This window comes from Rutidosis leptorrhynchoides, chromosome 3 (assembly GCF_046630445.1).
Source record: "Rutidosis leptorrhynchoides isolate AG116_Rl617_1_P2 chromosome 3, CSIRO_AGI_Rlap_v1, whole genome shotgun sequence".
Classification (NCBI taxonomy): Eukaryota; Viridiplantae; Streptophyta; class Magnoliopsida; order Asterales; family Asteraceae; genus Rutidosis; species Rutidosis leptorrhynchoides.
The window spans coordinates 481,888,497-481,899,080 of NC_092335.1; positions in this window are offsets into that span (position 1 = coordinate 481,888,497).

Consider the following 10,584-nt stretch of genomic DNA (forward strand, 5'->3'; position numbering starts at 1 on the left):
AATTACTTATGATTTGATTTTATATATTTCAGGATCACCCGTAAACAACACGAGAAGATTAATCATAAGATCTCATGATTGTACGCAACACGTCATTTGACAACACGGTACTTTATGTACGCAACACGTCATTTGACAACATGGTACCATGGGTCGAGATTAATTCTGATCAATACGAATACGATGGGGTCTTTATTTATTTTATTTAAGCAACTAATTGTGGACCACTAACATCGGACTGCTAACTACGGACTAAGAAAATATTAAAAGTATTAAAAGTATATATATATGTAACGATTACTTAAAAAGAAAATATGTTGATATATTATATATATGGTTAGGTTGGTGATATCTATCGGAGACCAAGTCGAATTAAATACCTTCAAGGCAAAAGTGAGTTTCATTTGCTCCCTTTTTAATTGCTTTTGCAATATATATTTTTGGGCTGAGAATACATGCACTGCTTTTATAAATGTTTACAAAATAGACATAAGTACTTAAAAATATATTCTACGTTGAGTTGTACCACTGGCATATTTCCCTGTAGCTTGGTAACTACTATTTACATGGGTATTGTAAACGCGAATCCTGTTGATAGATCTATCGGGCCTGACAACCCCAACCGGACTGGACGACCAGTATTCAACGGTTGCACAGTACTTCGTTTTGGTGACTACACTTGGTACGGTGTAGTGAGATTTCATAATAAAGGGAATATGCGACGTTGATTAAATGTTAAGTATGGTTACCAAGTGCTCAACCACTTAGAATGCTTTACATACACTTGCGAGTGTATTATGTTTATGATTATGAAATCTTGTGGTCCATTAACATATTGAAATGATTGTTATGATAAACCTATGAACTCACCAACCTTTTGGTTGACACTTTAAAGCATGTTTATTCTCAGGTACGAATTAAGTCTTCCGCTGTGCATTTGCTCAATATAAGGACATTACTTGGAGCCGATCATCGCAATGGGACCAAATGTTGATGACTTCGTCCAGGTGTATTAGGACGGGTCCTTTCAGTTGGTATCAGAGCGGTGGTCGTAGCGAACTAGGTCTTGCATTAGTGTGTCTAACTAGTATTTGTTAGGATGCATTAACGAGTCTGGACTTCGACCGTGTCTACATGTCAAAAGTTTTGCTAATCATTTCTAGTCGGAAATCATCTGCTTATCATCCTTAGGAAATTATCTGCTTATCATTCATAAGTCTAGACACGTTTTACTGCATTTACTGCATTGATAGTGTATAGACGAATTCTTATCTTAGCATATCTGTTATTGCGAACTTTGACTGATATATTTTCAAAGATTCTCCGTAATTTATGAGATTTTGGTATTATATATACATATGTAAATTATGTATTGAAGAGTACCAAATCTAACTCCTATAATCTATTGCATACCAAAAATTCATTTTCCCCATTATACAAGATGGATTCCGCAACTAGTTCGAATTCTTCAGATTCCGACAGTTATGCCGATATGAATTTTCATTCGGGCTCCGAAAGCAGCGTCACCGGAATGGATCAATCAATTTCCCATCATCTATTCTGGATGAATTGGGGATGGGTTCGTAATATACTAAATCACTGGAGACAAGAAGAAGGTGATCCATTCCATCCACCAAATTGCCCTCTTGCCGATGAACCTGAAGCACTTACCGGCGAACCTATTCGAAACACCATTTTCTCTCTCATTTCTAGAGTATCTCGTCACGATTATATACTATCCCATATTACAAATCTTGTTCATTCGCTCGCTCCAACCGCCAATCATCCCGGTGTACTAGCAGAAGTTAACGAACTTCGCGCTCGCGTGACGGCTTTGGAGAACATGGTGCGAAGGTTGCAAACACCAGCAGCAGCACCAGCAGCATAATCAGCACCACCATCAATAACATCAACAATACCATCATCACCACTAACAAACAACATCCGCATCACACGTCTCGACATCATAATCTGTCCCACAAACATCAACATCATACGCACCATTGATACCAAGGAGTACCAACAATAATGAATGATGAAGTATTGATCCATAACTTCATTGATATTCTGCAAAGAATATGTGGTTTCAAAAAGTTTTAGAGATTTCTTATTCTAGCTCAAACCGAAAAGCAAATGAGATTAATATCATATTAACTCATTAAATTCATGATTTTATCTAAGAAAATATATATGTATACATGTTTTCATAAAGATTATAATTAAAAGTTCTTTTGTACAAAATATTAATGGTGAATTTTTTTTTAACGGGTAGGTAATACCCGAGGAATAATTAGATTTCATCTTAATAAGTTACATTGTACATTCGTTGAAGCTGATTCAACAGTCATTTACTATCCTACTTACAACCACCGATATACGTATCCGTTCACCGTAGAATAACCATTTTCATTCAATTTCATATTTGGATTTTGACTTCCCAGAATCCAACAAATGGCATATGAAGAAAACAAATGACAAAATAAAATCTGTTAGAAACAAAAAAATTAACTATGAAAAATTTTGTTAAGAATCCACACTAACTGTTCCAGCTAACTGATTATATTTTATTTATCGCAGTTTATTTATCGCAATTTAATTATCGCACTTTTATTTATCGTCATTTAATTTCTGTAATTATTTTACGCACTTTAAATATCGGGACACGTATACAATGTTTTGACATATCATATCGACGCATCTATATATATTATTTGGAATCACCATAGACACTCTATATGCAGTAATGATCGAGTTCTCTATACAGGGTTGAGGTTGATTCTACAATAATATATATAGTTTGAGTTGTGATCGAGTCTGAGACGTATACGGGTCACGACACGTATTAATTAATTCGTATATTATATATTAAACTATATATGAATTATTGGACTGTTACTGTGGACTATCGACTGTGGACTAATGACATTGGACAATTAAAATGAATTAAAATATTGATTATAACATATGAAACTAAACATTTCTTCAAGATTGCCACTTGATTTCATCTTAAACCTCATTGTATCTCGACGATTACAATCAGCATTCAAATCTATCATGATTCTTAAACACAACTCAATCGAGAGGATAAACCAACGGCACTTCATCTACGAAAGAAAAGATTGATGCATATAGTTATGCACCTGAAAAACCCTCGGAAACTGAGTAAACGTTTGACACGTATCTGTTCTAGTTCCTTTGACATTGTTATTACCGAAGATCGTTTTGCAATCCCTTTCCAAAGTAGCTAATTTTGTCACAGCTCCAGCAAGTCAACTCCGACTTTTCATCCGAAACAACTTTATTATAACCGCGATATATATGCGTACTCTTTATTGTTACTGGGGAACCTTTTATATTCCACAATATTACCATCAGCGATTAATCATTCTAAAAACACAATTCTCCTGAAACTACCTCGGTTTAATAACCGATGACCCAGATCAGTTAACTTTGAAAATGATGACGAAGCAGCATGTTGTAGATGATCTTAATGACCAAAAGTTTGATGATAAAGAAAGGAGTGTTAGGAACGCTCGATAAAAAATTTAGTACCGAAAAGCGGATTATGCGAAACTATGAAGAAAGCCGTGAACAAATCACAAAGAATAAGTTTGCCTTCAAAGAATCCAAATGATTTTGTGCCTGCTGAAATCGTTAGCAAACATCTTATTTCTCATTCTAAACCTTCACAGACAAATCTTCTTCATCATCCATTGATATTAGAAATTCTAAGATATTCTCGTATGTTCTATTATAAATATCCTCCATATTTCTGGCGATATTTTCACAACTATTCTTATCTGAGATCATTTATCTCTCCGTAATATCTGCAACATAAAAGAAACTGTGTTAGTTTCTAAATTCTGAAACCTTCGAGTTTAAAATATGAATGTTTTGAAGTAGTGTTGGGAACTGAAGCATGGATTAGTATAATATAATGACACTTGATCAACGTCATTATATTACAGTAAGTCATGCTGAGTTTCTAATGAAGCATGATGATTCACAGTACCGTCATCATGTGCCATTTACACGACTCTTACATTCTATCTAATCTCTAAACATATCAAGAGAATATTTTTCTGGATGACTCAGTCTTCTCCAGGGTATTGTGGTAATTTAACAAATCAAAATCGTTCTATTACCATTTTCTTCTTAGAGCATTAGCTATATTCATTCTGAATTTCATATCTACGAATTTCGGACCATTACTCGCTTGACTCGAAGTCGGGAAGAGAAAACGAAAGCATGAAGCTCCGAAAAATAATGAAGAATATAAACTCCGATAATAACCCCGAAATTACAAACCATATATATCGATGCAGATAGCAATATAGAGACACGGGAGAATTAGAAACACTATAAACACAAGAGTATAGTAGAAGTAAATAGATTCTTCCGGTGGTAGATGAAAAAGAAGAATGACAGATATAAAAGTTAGGAGTATATCAAGAATCAGGACTGGATGGAGCATATTGATGAATGCTTTAAAGTAAGAATCAAGGGAGAAAGAATAGAAGGTGTGAGTCGTGGAAAATAAGGAAACGAAGGGGTGAATTTATAGTGAAATATCCGACAGAGCAATCGAAACCGATTATTGCATATAATCAAAGAAGATCCTAATTTCCTTAATCACCAAAGAACCAAATCTTATTACGTAAGATTCTCTTTAAATCCTTTAAATCCCGGAAATCAATCATAACTACGTCATCGGTTAAGATGAATATATTTTACTCATCTCACTCTTTTACGATAGTCTCATTTATATTCTTCGCATAATCGAATCATTTTATCTACATTACTCAATGATGATAAAACTCCATTATCACCTTATATTTGTCATGAAAACCTTCTTATTGTTATCCATAACAACCTCTATCAAATTTCGGGGACGAAATTTCTTTAACGGGTAGGTACTGTAATGACCCGGAATTTTCCGACCAAATTATACTTATGAGATTAATATTTACATAAATTAAACCATACCAACATGATAAGCAATCCAAATTGTTAAGACTTGTGTTTTTGAAAAGAGTTTTACACAACGTTTGACCGTCCAATATGACCGATGATATCACGAATTAAATAACATACGATAATTATACGTTTGTGTATATATATGTATTTATATATATTTAACATGATCTAAGGTTGGTTTAACATCTCATTGTGTACTAATGACAATGAGTTATAAGTATATTTTGAAACTACTAACTTAAGTTTTCAAAACGATAACTATACGTAACATTCTTTGATATATATACTTATAATCTATAATGCTTATACATGTATCGTATATATATAATGTATTTAATCACTTTTTAAGGACTTAAATACATAAAAAAATATAAGTATATTCACAAAAGATAGCTATATTTGAATTCTCGTTCCGTTTCCTCAAGATTTCTATACGTATATCTAGGGTATATGTACCCGTATCATACCCAGCTTCTATACGTATTTGCTATTGGTATATACACATCAAATCAACATCCTAATCAACATTATTACTGCCCTAGATATGAGGTAACTAGGATTTGTCAATTAGTATGAATTATTAGTAAGAAAACAAAATTAGGAATCCTTTTCTTTCTTTATAAACTAAAAACGTTTTTATAAATGAACACCATTTCTTCACTCCATTTTCTCATATCTACACCCTCATTTATCTCTCAAAATACTCCTAACTTCATACTTGATCATCTCCAAGCATTTTTCCCATCATTTAGCTTCAATTACAAGCCTTAAACACTATAAGAAAACTCTTTCAAGAACATATCAAAATAACCACCCATTTGAAGAAGTTTACTTCCAACCTTTTGATCTAACTCCACCACTCTTTGATTCCAAGATTATTTCTTATCTTTTGCAGTAACTTTGTCCAAGTAACTTTAGGTAGTAACCTTGTTCATAATCTTATTCGATTCATATTCATATAGCTATCTTATTTTGTGGTATAAAATTTTAACAACAAGAACATAGTTTGAATGATTTCAAACTTGTTCGCAAACTAAATAGATCCTTCTAACTTGACTTTTAAAAACACTTCAAGACCTGTAATATATCATAATGATATGCTAACCTAACAAGATATAACTTGGTTTTACAAAGAACATCTTAAAAACTGAATCTACGTCGTCGGAGTGCAACCGGGGGCTGTTTTGGGTTGGATAATTAAAAACCATCTTGAACTTTGAATTGGAAGTTTATGTTCTGGAAAAATGATATTTCTTATGAATATGTTAACACATAAAAATTTCATGATTTAACTCAAAGTGTAAGTATTTTTAGAAAAATGATCATTAAATGTTGTTTTTATGATGGAAAATGATCACTTTCATAAGTTTCACCAAAGTTTGACCTATAACCTATGATTTTGAATACAAACTAAGGTATTTTTAGTTCATATTCTTAAAATTTGACTCAATCCAAGGAAGTGGCAAGTTGAACCAACAAAAACGGAGTTGTAATGAAGAAACTACGACTAAAACAAGATTGGGTATCCGAAGCTAGTTTAGCTACGAAAATATTTGGAGAAAAAGTAAATTAATCATATCTTTTCTAATTAATATGATATTTTATATATAATTACTTATGATTTGATTTTATATATTTCAGGATCACCCGTAAACAACACGAGAAGATTAATCATAAGATCTCATGATTGTACGCAACACGTCATTTGACAACACGGTACTTTATGTACGCAACACGTCATTTGACAACATGGTACCATGGGTCGAGATTAATTCTGATCAATACGAATACGATGGGGTCTTTATTTATTTTATTTAAGCAACTAATTGTGGACCACTAACATCGGACTGCTAACTACGGACTAAGAAAATATTAAAAGTATTAAAAGTATATATATATGTAACGATTACTTAAAAAGAAAATATGTTGATATATTATATATATGGTTAGGTTCGTGATATCTATCGGAGACCAAGTCGAATTAAATACCTTCAAGGCAAAAGTGAGTTTCATTTGCTCCCTTTTTAATTGCTTTTGCAATATATATTTTTGGGCTGAGAATACATGCACTGCTTTTATAAATGTTTACAAAATAGACATAAGTACTTAAAAATATATTCTACGTTGAGTTGTACCACTGGCATATTTCCCTGTAGCTTGGTAACTACTATTTACATGGGTATTGTAAACGCGAATCCTGTTGATAGATCTATCGGGCCTGACAACCCCAACCGGACTGGACGACCAGTATTCAACGGTTGCACAGTACTTCGTTTTGGTGACTACACTTGGTACGGTGTAGTGAGATTTCATAATAAAGGGAATATGCGACGTTGATTAAATGTTAAGTATGGTTACCAAGTGCTCAACCACTTAGAATGCTTTACATACACTTGCGAGTGTATTATGTTTATGATTATGAAATCTTGTGGTCCATTAACATATTGAAATGATTGTTATGATAAACCTATGAACTCACCAACCTTTTGGTTGACACTTTAAAGCATGTTTATTCTCAGGTACGAATTAAGTCTTCCGCTGTGCATTTGCTCAATATAAGGACATTACTTGGAGCCGATCATCGCAATGGGACCAAATGTTGATGACTTCGTCCAGGTGTATTAGGACGGGTCCTTTCAGATCAATACTGAGATATATATACACTGGGTCGTGGATTGATTCAAGATAATATTTATCGATTTATTTCTGTACATCTAACTGTGGACAACTAGTTGCAGGTTACTAACGAGGACAGCTGACTTAATGAACTTAAAACATCAAAATGTATTAAAAGTGTTGTAAATATATTTTGAACATACTTTGATATATATGTACATATTTGTTATAGGTTCGTGAATTGACCAGTGGCCAAGTCTTACTTCCCGACGAAGTAAAAATCTGTGAAAGTGAGTTATAGTCCCACTTTTAGAATCTAATATTTTTGGGATGAGAATACATGCAGGTTTTATAAATGATTTACAAAATAGACACAAGTACGTGAAACTACATTCTATGGTTGAATTATCGAAATCGAATATGCCCCTTTTTATTAAGTCTGGTAATCTAAGAATTAGGGAACAGACACCCTAATTGACGCGAATCCTAAAGATTGATCTATTGGGCCCAACAAGCCCCATCCAAAGTACCGGATGCTTTAGTACTTCGAAATTTATATCATATCCGAAGGGTGTCCCGGAATGATGGGGATATTCTTATATATGCATCTTGTTAATGTCGGTTACCAGGTGTTCACCATATGAATGATTTTTATCTCTATGTATGGGATGTGTATTGAAATATGAAATCTTGTGGTCTATTATTATGATTTGATAATATATAGGTTAAACCTATAACTCACCAACATTTTTGTTGACGTTTTAAGCATGTTTATTCTCAGGTGATTATTAAGAGCTTCCGCTGTTGCATACTTAAATAAGGACTAGATTTGGAGTCCATGCTTGTATGATATTGTGTAAAAACTGTATTCAAGAAACTTATTTCGTTGTAATATATTTGTATTGTAAACCATTATGTAATGGTCGCGTGTAAACAGGATATTTTAGATTATCATTATTTGATAATCTACGTAAAGCTTTTTAAACCTTTATTGATGAAATAAAGGTTATGGTTTGTTTTAAAATGAATGCAGTCTTTGAAAAACGTCTCATATAGAGGTCAAAACCTCGCAACGAAATCAATTAATATGGAATGTTTTTAATCAATAAGAACGGGACATTTCAGTTGGTATCCGAGCGTTGGTCTTAGAGAACCAGAAAAATTTGCATTAGTGTGTCTTATCGAGTTTGTTAGGATGCATTAGTGAGTCTGGACTTCGACCGTGTTTTCTTTAAAAATGATTGCTTAACATTTTTATTGGAAGCTATATATTATTAACATGTAAATATTCTGTGATATATTAATCTCTTAACGTGTTTGATACTATGTGATAGATGTCTACCTCTAGAACAAGTCCCATTGACTCACCTAATAATAATGAAGAGTCAAATGTAAATTGGAATAATTTATGGACTGATTCACAAGTTCCCGAAGAGGAACCGGAAGAAGAGTCGGAACCGGAAGAAGAATCGGAACCAGAAGAAGAATCGGAACCGGAAGAAGAAATAGAACCAGTGGGGGAAATAATAAAACGGTTAAGTAGAAGAAAATCCTCAACCAACTGACCAAAGTTAATTATGGTCAATGGTGTTTCCGCCAAGGAAGCAAAGTATTGGGAGGATTACCAATTCTCCGATGAATCGGATCCCGACAAGGAATCCGATGATGTTATAGAAATTACCCCAACACAATTTAATAAGGCAAAAGAGAACAATAAGGGAAAGGGTATAAAAATAGAGAAATTTGATTCCAAACCCGATGAACTTTATATGTATCGTCAACACCCGTATTTCTTAAGTTGTGACAATAACCCGGGAACCTCTAAACCACCAGGTTTTTCTAAACCAATGTGGAAAACGACGGCTCGTATTAGGGGAACATCATATATCCCTAGAAACTTATCAAAACGAACCAAAACCGAAGAAGAAGAAACGAGCGAGTCGGAATAAGATAGTTGTATTCGTGTGGTGTAATATATGTAATATAGTGTGCTTATTCTTTATGATATATGTAAAAATTGCTTGTATTAATAAGTATTTTTTTTATGAATCTAACTCATGTCTATTTTACGGTATAAAAACACAAAATGGATAGACAACCCAATATTTTAAGAGACCTACCCGGAGACATGATTGATGAAATCTTGTCTAGAGTCGGTCAGAATTCCTCGGCACAACTATTTAAGGCGAGATCAGTTTGTAAGACATTCGAAGAACGTTCCAAGAATCCCTTGGTTTATAAAAGGCTTTCGTTCGAAAGATGGGGGATATCACATTGGGAAATCCATAAGTTACGATGTGTTTACTTTGACGCATATATTGTTGGGAACCCAAATGCTATTTTACGCAACGGGTTAAGAAATTATTTTGACTCAATATATCCGAATATAGGACTTCGTGATTTAGAAAAAGCAGCTAACATGCAACATAAAGAAGCATGTTATGCTTACGGCTTAGTAATGTTCGCTTCTCACCAAAGTGAGAACAAGAACATCGGACTACAACTATTAAACAAAATGTTCCCATAAGTGACGGAGTCGGTAATTGGGGTAAGAAATGAGGTTTTTAGATTGTTAAGGGACTGTTGGATATTACATAACCCTCATCCCTTTGACGACGTTACAACACGCTGTCTTATCAATGGCCATAACGGTTATGTTCCACAAGACCAAAGATGGGAAGTAGTCCTAGTAAAACCAGAATGCATGACTTGTTTCTGGACGTATGAATTACGTGTCCTTATTGCCTTTACTGAACGACTTGTGTACTAGCTAGAATTATCTTCACAACTATCTTGTATCAAAGTTATTGTGTGCTATATTTCATGCTATATGTAAAATAAGCGGTATTGTAAGTTTGTAAAATATTGTGTAAAAGTTTGAACGCGAAATATTATTATAATTAGTTTTTCATATAGAATTGTAGTAGTTGAATTGTATATTAGCTACTAAGTATGAACTTAACTGGTAGGTACTACCCGAATTTAAACTTA